The following is an 18,626-nucleotide window of genomic DNA, read 5'->3' as shown; positions in this document are numbered from 1 at the left end:
AGGGTGCTGCAAGAGGGTCATTAAATAGATACAGATTTAGGATGGACAGGTAAAGAGATAAAGTTGGAAATAAGATGATTAATAAGGTGTTTTTTTTTTATTTATTTTTTTAAAGATGAAGTCTCTCTCTGTTGCCCAGACTGGAGTGCAGTGGCATGATCTCAGATCACTGCAACCTCCTCCTCCTGGTATCAAGCGATTTTCCTTGCCTCAGCCTCCTGAGTAGCTGGGATTACAGGTGCATTCTACCATGCTGGGCTAATTTTTGTATTTTTAGTAGAGATGGCCTTTCGCCATGTTGGCTAGGCTGGTCTCAAACTCCTGACCTGAAGTGATCTGCCTACCTCGGTCTCCCAGAAATGCTGGGATTACTGGTGAGAGCCACCATGCCTGGCCAATGAATTAGGTTTTCAAAAGGTCAGTAAACTCAAGATATTTTGATGTCAAGGAACATGTGCAGTAGGAGTGAGGACAAGAGACAACCAGCCATACTGGAAATGTTGAGTTGATGGTTTTAGAGATGGCAGCTACAGTCATGATACTGTGGCAATTTCTCCAGATATTCCTTTTCATATTTTAGATGAAATCTGTGCAAAGAAGTCAAAGATGTAGATTGGAACTTTGTCCTCCAAAGTGAAAAAAAGTAAAACCAGTAATTAGTTCTTTGTTTATCATACCTCATACAGATAAAAATGAGCTTTTATACCAGATTGTTGTATCTACCGTAGGTTTAAAGAAAACTGATATGGCAGGCACATTGCCAATGCTGCTTGTTTGTAGACTATGTCAGAGATACATAGAATAGAAGGCCCAAGTTGACTAACAAAAGGTATGTTCTGCACTTGGCTTGAATGACTCATCCAGAGGCCGGGTAAAATGTTTTCTACCTGACCACATATCAACTGTCATTTGCAAATAAGCATGTTTATAAAAGAGGAATAACTGAATTCTGGGTTTGACATCATAAACTCTTAAAACAGACTGCTTTGGTAACAGACTTTTCTGTGCCTCAGTTCGCAAAATAAACATAATCATAGTATTCGCCTCATAGTGTTGTAGTGAAGATTAAATGCATTAATATTTATAAAGTCCTCAGCAGAGTTTCAGTAACATTGTGAGACTCTCTATATAAAAATAGCAGGTAAAGAAGTTTAATAATAATAGTTAAAAAAAGGTACACCAGTAAATACCAGTAGCAGAAATATCAGAATAAAGGCCCTACCTATAGTTATCTACTCTCTCAAAGCCCATAATGACTCACATAAGACTTAATAAGCCCACGATGATTCACATACCCAAGAATATGACTCAAAGCTATATAAGGCTGTCAGAGAATCATTTTCTAAGCCCAGGAACCTGAAGCCCAAAACGCTGCCCTCTGCCTATGGATGTATCTTACTGCCCCATTCTGGCCACTGTGTGTTCAGCATTTGCTTGGTCAACACTGAAAGAATCTGTTCAGCTTGCTGGGCACCACTGGATATTCTCTACTGACCCTTTGGTATACTGGCTTAAAAATTACTTTCTTGACTCCACACCCCTCCAGCTACTGCTACATTTCTCTGCTCCCCTTCACATCCAATTTTTTTGGAAGGTATTTACTGCAGAAGATATCATCACTCCCTCATTGCCCAGTGATCCATTAGCCACTGTGATTTCATTTCCTCGCCCATCACACCATCATAGTTGTCAACATTGTCATGATGAATTTTTATCCTCTTCTTAGCCAACCTCTCCTCAGAATTGATGTCATACACTATTTCCTCTTTATTAAGAACACTAGCACCTCTTAATTTTCATCACACTCTTCTGGCTTATATTCTTTGTTTTCAATCTCTTTTTCATTCCCCCTCATTGGGTTCCTCCTCTACCCAAACCCTAACTCTCCATGAAGCTCAAGGTTGTCTTCTTTTGCCTTTTTGTTATATACATTCCTTTTAGATAACTTATATTTATTTCCATAGATTTAAGCATCTTATAAGTTTCAAATTTATTTCTCCAGCTCACACTACATTTTTTGAACCCTAGATGGTTTGCAGCTGACAGTTTGTGACTCTAGGATTAGACAGAAAATACTTGAGATCAAAACATAAATATAAAATATAAAACGTAAAGATGATCAAAATTAAAATCTATAAGACAGGAAAAGTTAAGTCAAGGAAAAGGTAGAGGAACAAATAGCCTTGGGGTATAAAAACAATTATTTATATTATTTAAGATAAGTAATAAAGTTATAAGTGGATTAGTTAGTTTATAAACTTAGAGAAATTAATAATATTAGCATTTTGGGAAAAGTGGAGGGTGAGAGGTAATAGACATTGTTGTAAAGTTACATCCTTGTATAGCTCAGTAGAAAGGTAATGAATAAGGTCTAAATTCATGAATCACAGGAAAAACTAAAACCAATGACAATAAAAACGTACATTCTTGGCAGCAAAGGTAAACAAAAGTAGGGAAGAGAAGGAAAGAACAATCATTTTAATCGTGGGTCTTTTTGTATGGTTTGACTTTTAGCAATGTGTATGCATTAATTTAATAAAAATATATTTTAATTTTAAAAATAAAACCAGGCTAGGCATGATGGTTCATGCCTATAATCCTGGCAATTTGTGGGGACAAGGTGAGCAGATCACTTGAGGCTAGGAGTTCGAGACCAGCCTGGGCAACATAGCTAATACGGTTTGGCTATGTTGTGGTTCCCATAATCCCTACACGTCATGGGAGGGACCAGGTAGAGATAATTGAATCACAGGAGTGGTTTCTCCCGTCCTGTATTTTTGATAGTGAGTTTTATAAGGGTCTTCCCCCTTCACTGGGCATTCATTTCTCTCTCCTGCCACCCTGTGGAGAGGTGCCTTCCTCCATGATTATGTTTCCTGAAGCCTTCCCAGCCATGCAGAATTATGAGTCAATTAAACTTTTCTTAGTAAGTTACCCAGTCTCAGGTATTTCTTCACAGCAGTGTGAGAACAGATTAATACAGTTAATTGATACTATGAGTGAGGCACTGCTGTAAAGATACCCAAAAATGTAGAAGCAACTTTGGAACTGGGTAATAGACAGAGGCTGGAACCCTTTGGAGGGCTCAGAAGAAGACAGAAAATGTGGAAAAGTTTGAAACTTCCTAGAGAGTTGTTGAATGGCTTTGACCAAAACGCTCATAGTGATATGGACAATGAAGTCCAGGCTGAGGTGGTCTCAGATGGAGATGAGGAACTTCTTGAGAACTGGAATAAAGGTAGCTTTTATTTTACCTTTATTTAACCATATTTTAACTCTATGCAAAGACTCTGGTGGCATTTTGTCCCAGTGCTAGAGATCTGTGGAAGTTTGAACTTGAGAGAAATGATTAAGGGGATCTGGTTGAAGAAATTTCTAAGGCACAAAGTGTTCAAGAGGAAGTGGAACATAAACCTTTGGAAAATTTGGAACCTGATTATGCAATAAAAAAGAAAACCCCATTTTCTTTTTTTTTAATTTTATTTTTTAATTGCATTTTAGGTTTTGGGGTACATGTGAGGAACATGCAAGATTGTTGCATAGGTACACACATGGTAGTGTGATGTCCTGCCTTCCTCCCCATCACCTATATCTGGCATTTCTCGCCATGCTATCTCTCCCCAGCTCCCCACCCCCCTGTTGTCCCTCCCCTATTTCCCCCGACAGACCCCAGTGTGTGATGCTCCCCTCCCTGTGTCCATGTGTTCTCATTGTTCAACACCCGCATCTGAGTGAGAACATGTGGTGTTTGATTTTCTGTTCTTGTGTTAGTTTGCTGAGAATGATGAAAACCCCACTTTCTAGAGAGAAATTCAAGTTGGCTGCAGAAATTTGCATAAGTAACGAGGAGCCTAATGTTAACCACCAAGACAATCGGTAAAATGTCTCCAGATATGTCAAAGATATTCACTGCAGCCCTTCCCATCACAGGCCCAGAGGCCTAGGAGGGAAAAGTGGTTTTTTGAGCCAGGCCCAGGGCCCCTCTGATCTATGCAGCCCTGGGACTGCTGTTCTGCATCCCAGCTGCTTCAGCTCCAGCTATGGCTAAAAGGGACCAGCATAGAGCTCAAGCCATTGCTTGAGAGGGTACAAGCTCCAAGCCTTGGTGGCTTACACATGTTATTGGGTCTGCAGGTACACAGAAGTCAAGAATTAAGCTTTCCACCTAGATTGCAGAGGATGTATGGAAATGCCTAGATGTAAAGGCATAAGTTTGTTTCAGGGGCAGAACCTTCATGAAGAACCTCTGCTAGGGAAGAGCAGAACAGAAATGTGGGGTCAGAGCCCCCACATAGAGTTTCTACTGGGACATTGCCTAGTGGAGCTGTGAGAAAAGGGCCACCGTCCTCCAGAATGGTAGATCCACCAACAGCTTGCACTATGCACCTGGAAAAGCCACAGACACTCTACAACAGCCCTGAAAGCAGCAGGGAGTGGGGCTGTACAATGCAAAGCCACTGGGGCACAGCTGCCCAATGCTGTGGGAGTCTACCTCTTACATCAGTGTGTCCTGGATGTGAGACATGGAGTCAAAGAGATCATTTTGGAACTTAAGATTTAATGATTGCCCTTTTAGATTCTGGACTTGCATGAAGCCTGTAGCCCCTTTGTTTGGCCTATTTCTCCCATTTGGAACAAGTATATTTACCCAATGACTATACCTCCTTGTATCTAGGAAATAACTAACTTGCTTTTGATTTTACAGACTCATAGCTGGAAGTGACTTGTCTTGTCTCAGATCAGACTTTGGACTTAGAATTTTGAGTTAAGATTTTGGGGGACTGTTGGAAGGGCATGATTGTGTTTTGAATTGTGAGGCAATGAGATTTGGGAGGTACCAGGAGTGGAATGATATGGTTTGGCTGTGTCCCCACGCAAACCTCAATTTCACTTGTAGTTCCCATCATCCCCATGTGTCATGGGAGGGACCAGGTGATGGTAATTCAATCACAGGTGTGGTTTCCCCCACCCTGTTCTCAATAAAGTGAGTTAGTTCTCAGAAGAGCTGATGGTTTCATAAGGGGCTTTCCTCTTCACTGGGCACTCAATTCTCTCTCCTCTTGATCTGTGAAGAGGTACCTCCTGCCATAATTGTAAATTTCCCGAGGCCTCTCCAGCCATGTAGAACTGTGGGTCAATTAAACCTCTTTTCTTTATAAATTTCCCATTCTAGGGTATTTCTTCATAGCAGTGTGAGAACAGACTGATACAATAGTGAAACCCCATCTCCAAAAAGTATATAAAAATTAGCTGGGTGGCATGTACCTATAGTCCCTGCTATCCAGGGACGAGGTAGAAGTATTTCTTGAGCCCAGAAGGTTGAGGCTGCTGTGAGCCATGATTGAGCCACTGTACTCCAGCGTGAGTGACAGAGTGAGACTCTGTCTCAAAACGTAAATAAATAATATAAACAAAACCCAAAGAAAACAGGTTTTGTGGGATTTTATTAAGGGGCTGCTTTTGATGTGAGTTGTCTTGGGTATCTCAATTTGCAATTCTGATGCAGAACTTGTATATTTGCATAACATGTACAAGCTATTTGATTTTTCTGGTTCTTACTTTCCATATATATATATGTAGTTTTTTTTCTCTGGAATATTGTTGTGAGGTTTTGATATGCTTGTGTGAATAGTATAAAAGATATGCAAATCAAATACCTTCCTATTCTTGTTCCTCATTCCTCTGAATTGTGAAGCTCATCATCTGTAGCTTCCTTTTATGTGCGTATGGATTTATTATTGAAAACACTAAAAGATTTCCTTTCACCAAGCATATAATGTACTCTTCCTAGGAAAAGTTAAACAAGTATAGTGGTGCAATATATGTTTAGACTTAGATTTAGACAACATATACCAGACTATTAGATTTTTATGAGTTATACAGAACTATTCTGTGTTCAGAATGGCTGATGTCTTAGAATACATTTGAAGGAATTAAAAAATTATTTCTTCAGCAAATGTGGCTTGCAACAGTGTCTATTAGGCTTGTCAGTTTTATTTTGGACAAGATGCCATTGTGGAAAAGAGAGGGATTCAGGGGAAAATAATGCTCATGGTACTTTTCTATGCTAACTCTTCCCTCAACCATTTTTCATGTTAATTTCAAGTTTGAGCAGTTTCACCTTGAGCCATGAGAGAGAAAAATTTCATTTTCCCCCCCATGCCTCTGGTGGGAGACTATGAATACTCTGCTGCTTTTGTACTTTGGAAGCCTGTCTGTCAGTGATTTTTGGAAACAAATTTGAAAGACTTTGTTTTCTGTACTTCTGGTACTATCTGAGCAGATATATCCTTAAAAATGTCATGAAAATACCTTTTTGCAGTATATAATTAAGATATAATTTGATTATCATTACCCTAAACAGGGAATGAGTTCTGTTTATATTTTATTAAACAGGTTACTTAGGTAGGCACTTCCCTGAATGAAGACAGAAATAGATATGTCTACTATTATTATAAGTCTGTTCCCAAAATAATTATTCCAAAATAGAGATGTGCAGAGCCTTAAAAACAGTACTCACAAGTGAATTCAAACAGTTATCTTCTGTGGTCAGTTATTTATTTGGCCTCTTGGCAATCCCTCTCAGGAATTTATCAGGAATCCTTTGCTTGAAGGATTTGAACACGTTAAGTATTTAATGTTTACTCTTTTAAAGCGTGTAAGTAGGGACCTAAGGCTGATGCCTCAAAGAGGTTTGTCAATTTTTTGCTTTAATCTTTGTGATCTCATGAATCTCTTCTGACCTCAGTTCCCTCATGTGCTCTAATTACATAGGGAGATTTCTAATAACTCCTACTTAACAAGGTTTGGGGTGGGATTTTCTTTTTGTCTTAGAAAAGCTGGATTGCTGTATAATAAAATGCCATAGTCTGGATAGCTTAAGAACAGATATTTATTTTTTACAGTCCTGGAGGCTGGGAAGTCCAAGATCAAGCTGCTGACAGATTCAGTTTCCGGTGAGGGTCTCTTTCCTAGCTTGCAGGCAACTACCTTATCATGCCCTCAAATAGCAGGAGGAAGGAGAGAGAGAGAGAGAAAGTTCAAGAAAGTCTTTTCCTCTCCTTATTAGGATACTAATCCAATTAGGGGTCCTTACCCCCATAACCTCATCTAAATCTAATCACCTCCCAAGGGCCCCACCTCAGATATCATCACATTGGAAGTTAGAGTTAAAACATATGAATTTTAGGAAAGGACAGAAACATTCTCTCCATAACATTCTGCCCCTGGACCCCCAAATTTCATGTCTTCTTGCATGTAAAATACATTAATCAAATCATCCCAACACCTCCACCATTCTTAACTCATTCCAGTATTAACTCTAAGTCTGACATCCAAAGCCTTATTTAAATATCATCTAAATTTAATATAAGTGAGACTTGAGATACAATTCACCCTGAGGCAAAATGTCTCTCCAGCTGTGAACCTGTGAAAATGGACAACTATGTGTTTCCAAAACACAATGGTGGGATAGGCACAGAACAGGTATTCCCATTCCAAAAGCAATAAATCAGAAGAAAGAGATGGGAGATCCCAAGCAAGTTCACAATCCAGTTAAATATTCTGTTTCATCTCTCATGGGTTCTACCTTCCACTGAGCTCTACCTTCCACAGAGTTCACTTTCCATTTTCCTGCAGTCTCCCATAACATGTTCCTCATTTCCATCTGAACCCTCACCAGAATTGCCCTTAATGCTCATATTTCTAATATACACCTGAAAACTCTTTTAGCCTCTATCCATTACCCAGTTCCATTACATTTTAAGGCTCAAGAATAATCTGCTTTATTTCCGTGCTCTGCCCTCCAGACTCACTGGGTTGGAAGTGTCGCCCCAGTGTCAGTAGGGCCTTTTAGATCAGTGGAATGCTACCTATTTGGCTCTCTGAGACGATCTCCCTCACCCTCAGGTGGCTGTGCTGTGCCGGGTGGCAGTTCCAACCTTTGAAACAACGTGAAAGCAGCTTTTCCCCTGAGCTTAAGCACTCTGGGCCTGTGGTAGGAATAGTAGTCCTGATTATCTCTAAATCACTTTTGGGCTCCTTCTTCCCTTTAACACATGTTCAACACCTGCCTTTATTCTTTCTTATTTTCTCTATTTTCTTTTATTATTTTTTATTGACACATAATAATTATACATATGCATGGGTACAGTGTGATATTTCCATACATGTATACAATGTATAATGATCAAATCAAGGTAATTGGCATTTTCATCACTTAAAACACTGATCAATTCTTTGTGTTGGGAATAATCAAAATCTGCCCTTCTAGTTATTTAAAAATATACAATAAATCATTGTTAATTATAGTCACTCCAGAGTGCTATAGAACATTAGAACTTGTTCTGTTTTTTTTTTTTTTTTTTTTTCTTTTCGATTCCAGCTGGCAGTGTTTCTGCTGGTATAATTACATGTCTATTTCTGGCTTCCGTTATTGAGATGGCTGATGGCGTCTGTGGTTCACACTCCTGCTAATCTTCCTATCAAATAGTTGGTCAGCCACACCCTTGTTATTCTCTTGCTAACCTGTTTTCTCAATTTTTGCAATAGGGACAGGCTGAGAATTTGTCAAATCTTTAAGCTCTGGTTCCTCTTTACTTAATCCCTTCTTTAATTAATTCTTCTTGTCTTGCATCTTACCAAAATTGATCAGGAAGAACAATGCCACTTTTTCAACCCATTGTTTAAAAATCTTCTCAGCTAAATATTCTGTTTCATCTCTCCTGAGTTTTATTTTCCACAGAACACTGGAATACAATTTGGCCGAGTATTTTGCCACTTTGTAACATGGATCTTCTTTCCTTCAGTCTTCAATAACATGTTCCTTATTTCCATCTGAACCCTCACCAGAACTGCCCTGAATGCTCATATTTCTAGCATGTACCTCAAAACCCTTTCAGTCTCTATTCATTACCCAGTTCCAAAGCCATTGTCACATGTTTTGGTATTTGTTACAACGGCATCTCACATCTCAGTACCAAAATTTGATTAGTTAGGGTTCTCCAGAAAAACACAAGCAAAAAAGTATTTGAGAGAGAAAAATGAGAGAAGAGAAGATTATAAGGAATTGACTCACATGATGATGAGGCTGAGAAGTCCCATGCTCTTCATTTGGCAAGTTGGAGACCCAGGAGAACTGGTGGTATATTTCCAATTCAAGTCTGAAGAACCCCAAACCATGAGAACTAGCAGTGTAGTTCCCAGTAGAGCCTAAAGTCCTAAGAACAAGGAGATCCAAGGGTGTACATCCCAGTCCAAGGGAAAAAGACCAATATCCCAGTTCAACAGTCAGGCAGAGAGAAAAAGGCAAATTCTCCCTTCAGCTATCTTTTTGTTTTACTCAGGCCCTCAAAAAATTAGATTATGCCCACTCACATTGAGGAGAGCAATCTGTTTTACTGAGTCTACTGATTAAAATGCTAATCTCATCTATAAAACACCCTCATAGAGACACCCAGAGCTAATATTTTGCCAAATATCTGGGCCTGTCATGGGTCAGTCAAGTTGATACATAAAATTAGTCTTTACACTCTTAAATTTTATTAGATCAATAATTCCCAGTGTACCATTGACAATGTGGTTCTGCTTTTTATTTAGCACCTAGAATTTCAGAACTATTTGCTACCAATTACTTTCCACCAGCTAGGTCTTAATTATAGGGAAGGAATATAAAGTCAACCATACAAGCTTCCACAGCAGCTCTGACTATAAGCCTTTGTGAAATATTATGCCTAGTTTGAAAAAATTGATTATATACCAATAGCTGTAGAAAACCATGAATGCTTTAAGGTCCTTGTAAATATATCGACATCATAATAACTATTAAGCTTTCCAGAGCTATTTTAGAATAGTTGTAACATTTATTATCCTTCCTTTGAAAACATCAAGCTCTAAAACAACAGCATAATGGTTTTGCAAAGATTTATTTCTAAGATTAAATAGTGAGGGCTCTTTTTCCCTTGAGCATGTTTGAAAATCATCCTCTGAGAGAATCTAAATATATGCCCATGTAAAAATATCACACAAATGAAAGAAAGCCTACTTCTTACTAAAGCAAGATTGGTAATTAAATCACTACCTTTACATGTACCATCAAATAGAAGGCAGTGCTGTTTGATTACACATTTGTATTTTGGGTGACTATTTTTCCCCAAATCATGACATATGTGATGAAAAAGTAAGGAAATAGCTAATGTAATTAATACGTTAATTTGGAAAAACAAAGTTAAAAATAGACCCCAAACAAACAAAAAACAAAAACCTTTTGTATGTTGTAGGTATACAAACATGGAAATGTTTTAGATTTCCCAGATAAATAAAAGACATTTAGGACAGATTACCATGCAAATGTTATACAATACGCAACATGATTATCTAAGTTGTATGATGCCACCTTTCTAATAAAAAGTAGGTTATTTTGTGTTCACTCCTTCCTCTTTGACCTTGGTGCTTTACCGTAAAGGAATTCAGCAACTGCTCCTATGTGACGGGAAAAATACCTGATTTGGCAAGCATGTACTTTATGAAATGTGATATGGCATCAATCATCATTAACCCAAATATCCCCATCACATGCAGGGCCTGACCCCATCACATCTGGTTTCCTGTTTGAAAATGCTTCATTTTGTGGAGGTTTTGCTGATAACAATGCTCAGCATGATCTCTAGGCAATGGAAACTGACAGGAGATGAATTATCTGTCACTCAGGAGGATGCCCTGACCATAGAAACAATCAAGTACAACTGTCTATTATTATTACTTTTTCCCCTTGGCTTTCTTTATTTCTTGGATTAGTTTCTAGCTCAGCATTTGCTTTAAAAGCCTATTAAAAATCTCAAGGGAAAATATGAAGTAAATAATTCCCAGTGAAATTATTCTTGGTTGATGGCAAATGCAATTATTTTTTTCTTTGTTGCCCAAATAATACTTTGAATCCTGATATCCTAATTTTTCCAAAGGAGCATTTAAAAATCACTCATATACCATGTGTGGGTGTGTTAAGCAAAAGATTTGTTATTAGCTATTAAATGTCTGAACAGATTATAATTTTGTGGTTGGGAATCACTAGTTTTATTCTCCTGAAAAATCTTGGGTAATTAGTCATGTGATATCAGTAATTGATGATGGCCACCTGTCAGATGCAACATATTTTATCATTCAAAATACACCAAAAACGTTACTTTCACTTACAAAGCACTGATTCTAGGCTGTTGCACAAAGAAGCTGTGATATTTGAATACTACTTCCTCTTCATCAAGAACAGACAAAGCAGCAACATAGAAAGCAGGAACAAAAAAAATCACTTCCCTTTTTGGCAATTAAAGATAATTCAGGTATATTTGAAAAGAAGGGGAACTTGGAGGGCAAGTAGTTTAGTGACAGGAAAGAATATCAAGTCGTAGGTGACTGCATAACTTTGTCACTGCTTGAGCAAGGAAGACCCTTTGAAAATTTAAATCACTGGCCAGGGAGTCAAATTGTTGTAGAAAGGCCAAGGGATGTTGAGGTATCAGGAGAATTGTAGGGGAAATGCTTCTTAAAGAAAAATGTACATTTAGATTGGGGTAAAACTTCATGGCTAATAGGGACTAGCAGGTCATATAAGTTAAGGAGGACATAGCAAGCTTTGTATCTTACAAATGCATCAATAAAATTGTAACTACATATGACAACATGAATTAATCTAATGAACAAGATGTTAAGCAAAAGGAGTCAGTAATACAAGAGTACATTCTGTGTGATTCCATTTTCATAAAGTTCAAACAGACAAAACAAATCTATGCTACACTAAATAGATTTTCAGCATTTAGGTGACTATACATATTAGCTTGCTATACAAGTGTATTCTTCTTGTGGGAACAGTGAATGGAAGGAGGCAAAAAAGCAGGCTTCTAGGGGCTGGTAATGTTTTGTTTCTTGACCTGGGTGCTGATTATACATAAATAGGTTTAATTTATGAATAGTCATTGAACTTATGATCTATGTCGTCTTCTGTATGTATGTCAGACTTCAGTAAAAAGATTAAGAAATGGGTCTCAACAGTCTTAAAATATAAAAAAATTTTTGTCACCCTTTTTGTTTTTTTTAGAAACTTGTAGCCTAAAGATTGAACTTTCTTATTCCAGCTTTAGATAGATACATGGGTACAGACAACAGTTTCTTTGCTATAAGAAAAATAATTGGGTATATATGATAATAAACAATGACTGGTATGAGTCATGGTATCAGAAAAATTATAACAGGTGAGGACTGTGAGAAATGAAGAGTTTGCAAATCTCTATTAAAAGAATTTGTTCTTATATTTCAGCAGCTTTGTTCATATGAGTACGTGTGCTGAAGGCTACCAGATTTTCTAATTGTTTAAAGTGAAGCCAGGAAAAAAAAAATTATTGGAAAACTCCAAATGTTCTATTTTAGGGTAATGCTTTTAAGCACTTTGAAATATAGGAAGCATATTTCCAGGTTAAATTTGGCCTCCAGTTTGATCCCTTTGGTATAGAAGTCTGGGTTGATTTCTAGGGATTTCTAGGTTATCTCTGGAAAGGTGTTAAAATAATTTAAGAAAGAAAAAAAAGCCATACAAGTAAAGAAAGAAAAGAATATACATATAGTTTTTGTTCATGCCTGCGTTAATGAATTTTTGTTCATTTTAACTCTGAGAGTTTAGAAAATAGGGTGTGGCTTATACGTTCTGGCATCTCAAACGTGAGAAATAGTAGAGTCTATGGCTCTCTACATTTTCCAAGTTACTTGGAACATGTTTCTTTGATTTTCCAAAACACATATTTCTTGGTTGCTTACAGAGTGCCAGACACTGTGCTAAGCATTCAGGATGCATATTTACTTAGTACTTAGAAACTTTGTAACAATTTGAGGTGAGGAAACTGAAGCATGCCTAATTTATAAAGTTAGTGATAATTAGATTTCAAATCAGGCATATTTAATTTCAGAGCTTACACTCTTAACCACTAATTAATCATTAAACTTATAATCATATGTAGAAATATGTAAATTAGGAATTTTAAATTCTATTTTGTAGATGAGGAAACTGAGGCACAGGGCTTTAGATAATCAGTCCCAACATTTTTGGCCCAGGGACCGGTTTCTTGGAAGACAGTTTTCCCGGGATGGCGGGTTGCAATGATTCGAATACATTACATTTATTGTGTACTTTATTATCATTATATTGTAATATGTAATGAAATAATTATGCAACTCAACATAATATAGAATCAGTCAGAGCCCTAAGCTTGATTTCCTGCAACTAGACAGTCCCATCTGGGGATGATGAGAGACAGTGACAGATCGTCAGGCATTAGATTCTCATAAGGAGCAGCAACCTGGATCACTCACATGTGCAGTTCACAATAGAGTTTGTGCGCCTATTGGAATCTGATTCCTCACCCCCTATTTTGACAGGAGGTGGAGATCAGCTGGTTAATGTGAGTGATGGGGAGTGCTTGTAAATAACAGATGAAGTGTCGCTTTCTTGCCCACAGCTCACCTTCTGCTGTGGGGCCCAGTTCCTAACAGTCCATGGATCAGTAGCAGTCCCTGGTCCAGGGTTTGAGGACCCCATTTTAAATTACTTGACAGAACTCACAATGCTATTTACTAAGAGAGGATTGATACTGGCCTCACGTTCTTGCTCCTTTCTTCTTTTCTCCTGTACCCTGAAGGTCATCCTGGGAGTTAATTTTATATTTGCAGAATTCCCTAACAGTGGATTATTTCCTGTCACATAGCAGTTTAATTATCCTTTATTTGGATATGATCTAAATAAAATCAACATAATCTTAGATGATAAGATAAATGTACCCCAAAGAAGTACACTGATATCTGATATGCATAATGAATTAACCTTCTTGATGCTCAGGATAACAACTAATGGTGCATCTCCTCTCAGTTAGTGAATTAGAAAGCCAGGCATTCATCCAAATATGCAGATGTTTAGTCTTGTGTAGTCAAAAACTCTGAATGACAGACACAATTTTCACTTCGAATTATATTCTTTTGGTGCCAGACAGTGGCAAAGTATCAGGCAAATAAATGCGTGACTTTAAAAAGAATTCTTTCAATCTTGACCAGTAGCAACCCCAGTTGAGTGGAGAAAATATGTGTTTTGTGGTTTTACTCATTTATCTTATATTGTACTTATGTAAATTTTAATTAGCCTTTTTGACTTTCCTAGTTTTCTTCTACCGAACAGTAATTAAAGTTCACAATTTTGTATACAGATGGAGTTTAAGTGATCTCAACAATCAAAACAAGCCTTTTTAGATTTGTCTGTTCTCTCTTTTCATATTCAGTCTGGTCAGAGATGATTCTACAATTATTTGATTTCAAATGTTATCTTAAAGATATGAAATATTTGATATACAATTATTTATTTCAAATGTTATATTAAATATATAAAAAATTATCCATTTAGGCCCAAGACTCCATCATGATCTCAGCTCTACGTGGCTGTGTGTTCCCTAATCTGAATCAGTCTTTCTTCTTTCCCCATTTGCCCACACCTTTCACTGTGCTCTTTACAAAATCTCCTGTAACTATTTCTCTTAATAGGTAATCACCTTTTGCTCTAAAATAAGCTCAGATATCCTTTTAGATATAGCTCTTTGAATTGTGACAGCTTTTTATTCCATATTTCATGTACCGTGGGTATCAGAGGTAGATTAGATGTCCTCCTGTTTTTCATTGTTTTTCCCAGACCACCATCTGTCCTGCTTTTTGTCAAAACCCTCAGATTATTTGAGGAACATGACAACAGCTCCATCTACACTTCTTGAACACTCATATTGCAAACAGCTTGTCTAAAATCCTGGACCCTCAGTTGCTTGACTGCTTTTAACCCCAATTATTATGCCCTCTACATATCTTCAACCATGCATCCCTATGGCATTCTCTGAACTTCATCATTACCAAGAATGGCAATTTCCACAAAACCTTGATTTCAGTAATTCCACTCTCTGACCATCAAATACTTCTGGCTTGCCTATTTTGTAATACCTTATACATTTTTTTTTTTTTTTACTCTGTGCTACCTTTTTAACTCTGCACTATAACCCTGGAAATCTTTTCTTCTTACCAGATTATATTGCCTTGTTTTGCCATGACCCTTGCCTCTCTCATTCTCCATATTGCCTGGTAACGTAAAATACCAACACTGGGTAAGCCCTTCTTTCAGCCATGCCTGCAACTTCACAGCAAAACACAGCCGGAGGGCTGCACACAAATGTACCGACTAGTTCATTTAAAAATCATAATCACAAACCTGTGTTTTCTCAGGACTGCCTGGCTATTCTACTCCATTTCCCTAATCAGTTCACCCTCTTAATCTTTTGAAACATTATTTCACATCTTCTTCTATTTCCTATTTTGACACCACGTTCACCTTTTTGCTATGCATTATGGCTATTTTCTTACAGCTTCGAGAACATAGAAGCAATCAGAAGACAAATACCTCATCATTTTACCATGAAATCTGCCAGTTCTATACATCCGTAGACATATTTGTTGCTTATCTACTTTATACCATGGGTAAACTCTATATTTATGCATTGATTTTCAATCCTTCTGATTTACTCAGTAAAATTATGCTGAATTTTTTTCCTTTCTTTCTTTAAGTACTATTGCTGCTTAACAAATCATCCAAAAACTTATATCTTAAAACAAGCATTCTCTTATCTAGTATAGGTCATGTGGATCAGGTATTCTCTGACCCAGGATCCCTCATCTGAAGTATTCAGACCATGGCTGGAGCTAGGAAGTCAGGAGCAGCTTGGGAATGACTAGTGTTTCTCTCACTTAACAAAATCTCAAAATTTCTCTCTGCAGTATCTCTGCCTGGGTTGCTTTGGGCTTCCTCATATCACAGTAGTTTCAGGGCAGTCAGAATGCTTACAAAGCAATTTAGGGGTTCAGTGGGAGGGTTCCAGTCATCCAGGAGTAAGTTTCATTTCCTTTTCTGTCCTAGCCACAGAACAGAAAGATGCTTCACAGAGCGTCCATTCTGCTGATTGTTTTGATTATATGCTAGTCAAAAACTGTGCAGATTTGAGGGGAAGGAACATCAACTACCCTTCTTGATGAGACAAGTGTCAAAGTCTCATTGTAGAAAAGCACATGGGATAGGAAATATTATTACAGTTTTTGGAAACTAAAATCTGCAGTATAGGTTAATGAATATTTTTCTTGCTTCTGAAGCATTTCTATTTACATCCAAATGTACTGCAAAAAAAAATCATTAAAATTAAAAAAAAAAAACACAAAACCTTCTTTGTGGCCCTATGCCCCTTGCCTGTATTATCTTTTTTTCTACTTTCTTTTATTGTGATTTTTTTTTCAAAACACTTTTCCATTCCTAATTTTCTCTTTGTCCCTTCATTTGAATCGGCTTTCACATCACCCTTCACTAAAATACCCTTGACAAGGTCATTTTTCTTTTAAGTCCAGTGATTGATTCTCATTTCTCATTTTATTTCATGAATTTCAAGTACTTAATACAGCTGACTACTCCATCCTGCTCTTGGAATACCTACCTTATATGATTTCTGGTGCCCCCACTTGTCTGGTAGTTCCTGCTCTCCTTTGCTCACTTGATCTATATACATGTTGGAGTGCCCAAGGTTCGTTCCTCAAGAAGTTCTCATCTCCACTCATCCCTGACATTATCTCTTCCAGTCCCATGGCTCTAAAGTTTTCTTTTGTGATGACCTTCCCAATTTTCAACTCCAGCCTCAAACTCTCCCTGCACTTTGGACATGTGTAACTGATTGTCTACTTGACATCTCTGCTTTGTTGTCTAACAGACATGTCAAATTTAATATGTCCAAAATAGAATTCCGTCTTTGAAAATGTGTCCAAAATAGAATTCTGTCTTCTCACTTTCCCCACCCTCCCCCGCCAAACATACTAATTTCTCAGATTTTCTCATTTCAGAAAATGGCACCACCAGTTACCTAAGTGCTATGCCAGATGTCTAGGAATATTCCTTGAGTTCTTTCTTTTCTTCACCCTCCATATCCTACTTATCCTAAATTCTTTTGGTTACACTTATAAAACATATCTAGACTGTCAAGTTCTCACTATCTTCATTGCTGCCACCTTAACAAATTAATGTTTAGCTGACTTTAATTTATTGGGTTGGATAATAAATTTTGTTCATCTTCTTTTCCCCCAATAATAAAAGTTTTTTAAACTTTATTAATATTAAAGCAGGTGTTTTGCTCATAATTCTTCATTGGATTCTCAATGCAATGAGAATAAAGTGTCCTTATTATAAACCTCTTTTGTTCCTACAGAGCTGATCCCTGCCCACCTTTCCCCCGGCGTTTTCTGTTTCTCTCACACTGGCTCACACCCTTCTAGCTCCAGTGGCCTTTTTGCTGTCCTTTGACCTAGGCAAACTAGAATCTTTCCTCTGGACTTTTAAACTTAATATTTTTTCCTCATTGAGCATCTCTATCCATTTCTGGCCTTCTGTAGTCAATCTGCAGGCTAGCATTTGGGAGCCACCAATAAGAGCGTAAAGTGTCCTCTTCTGATAGGGCCACATATCCCAGTTTTAATTTCTTCTCATCATTGTTATCCTTATACTTCCCATTCCAACAAATGTTTTCCTTGAAGATAAAAAGGTCAACAAAATAGGAGATGACACTAGTTTCCTTCCTGACATTTATTAACAGTATGCTATTCACCAACATCGACAGAAAACACCTTCTCTTTTGTAGTAGAGTATAAACTAAAAATTATTTGATTTGTCATAATATAAAAATATTGTTATGATATAACGATTTCAAAAGCCTCAACTTTTGTGAGTTTTGCCTTTCTTTGTGATGTAACATATCCTTTATATGCATGTATCTTACATATTTTATATATCACTCTCAAGAATCTAAGTTTGAATGTTTCTATATATTGCTACATCTGTTTCCTCAGATGTGTATTTTCTTTCTACCCCACTAGTATAATTTGGTTTTCATGGTTGCTTCTTTGTTCTTATATAGCCCCTAATTCTCTGTAACATTTTAGAATATCTGGCCAGGAAAACATACTTATTTCTTTGATTTTTAAAAAATCTGTTTTGTTCCAATTTAGGACAATGTTTTAAACTTTTTTTTTTTTTTTTTTGCATACAAGAACCCGTTTATAGGATCAACATACTTAAAATAACTTGTGTTGTAAATAGTTATATATTTACTATCTGCTGGTTCAGAATACTCAAATATGCCTGTGCCTTTATGGGTCCAATTGCTGCATGCCTATTATGGATCTGTTAGAAATTGGGGTGTGAGGAGAATTGCTGATATTATAAAGAGAACATATTAAAATTGTTGAAACTTGCCAGTTTTCCTTGCTGCTCACAGGATCCCTGAAAATCATACCAGTGAAAATGGAAATACTGTTTTCTTTATGAGTGATATGGTTAGTACCTCTTATCTCCAGTAAAAATGTTACTAAAGGTTGGAAGGACAAAGAGAATTATGTCTCAGTTTAAGTTGGTCTCTTAGGATTCCTCATCCTCTTTAATAGAATCTTAAAAATTGTTTTTCTTTGGCTATCTACATGTAAGAAACAAGGTAAAGATAGGCAAACTTGTATGGTTTGTCATGGGCAGGTCT

At 37.2% G+C, this 18,626-nt stretch overlaps 1 long non-coding RNA gene across 2 annotated transcripts in view; it reads right to left on the bottom strand.

Moving 5' to 3' along the window:
- LOC116537235 overlaps positions 1 to 18,626 on the bottom strand; it is a 54,246-nt gene that overhangs the window by 10,276 nt on the left and 25,344 nt on the right. Inside the window, exons 1-2 of one of the 2 annotated variants that reach the window (XR_004263034.1) lie at positions 11,191 to 14,356; positions 9,077 to 9,218 (exon numbers count right to left, since the gene is read on the bottom strand). This is a non-coding gene — a long non-coding RNA (uncharacterized LOC116537235). Of the gene's footprint in view, positions 1 to 9,076; positions 9,219 to 11,190; positions 14,357 to 18,626 lie in introns of those variants that run through there. The other variant, XR_004263033.1, reaches the window with a different exon arrangement.

Source organism: Sapajus apella, unplaced genomic scaffold, assembly GCF_009761245.1.
Source record: "Sapajus apella isolate SASKATOON/1434 unplaced genomic scaffold, GSC_monkey_1.0 scaffold108, whole genome shotgun sequence".
Classification (NCBI taxonomy): domain Eukaryota; kingdom Metazoa; phylum Chordata; class Mammalia; order Primates; family Cebidae; genus Sapajus; species Sapajus apella.
Note: the sequence above shows the minus strand (reverse complement) of the source record. Positions and strands in the feature narration are given on the sequence as shown.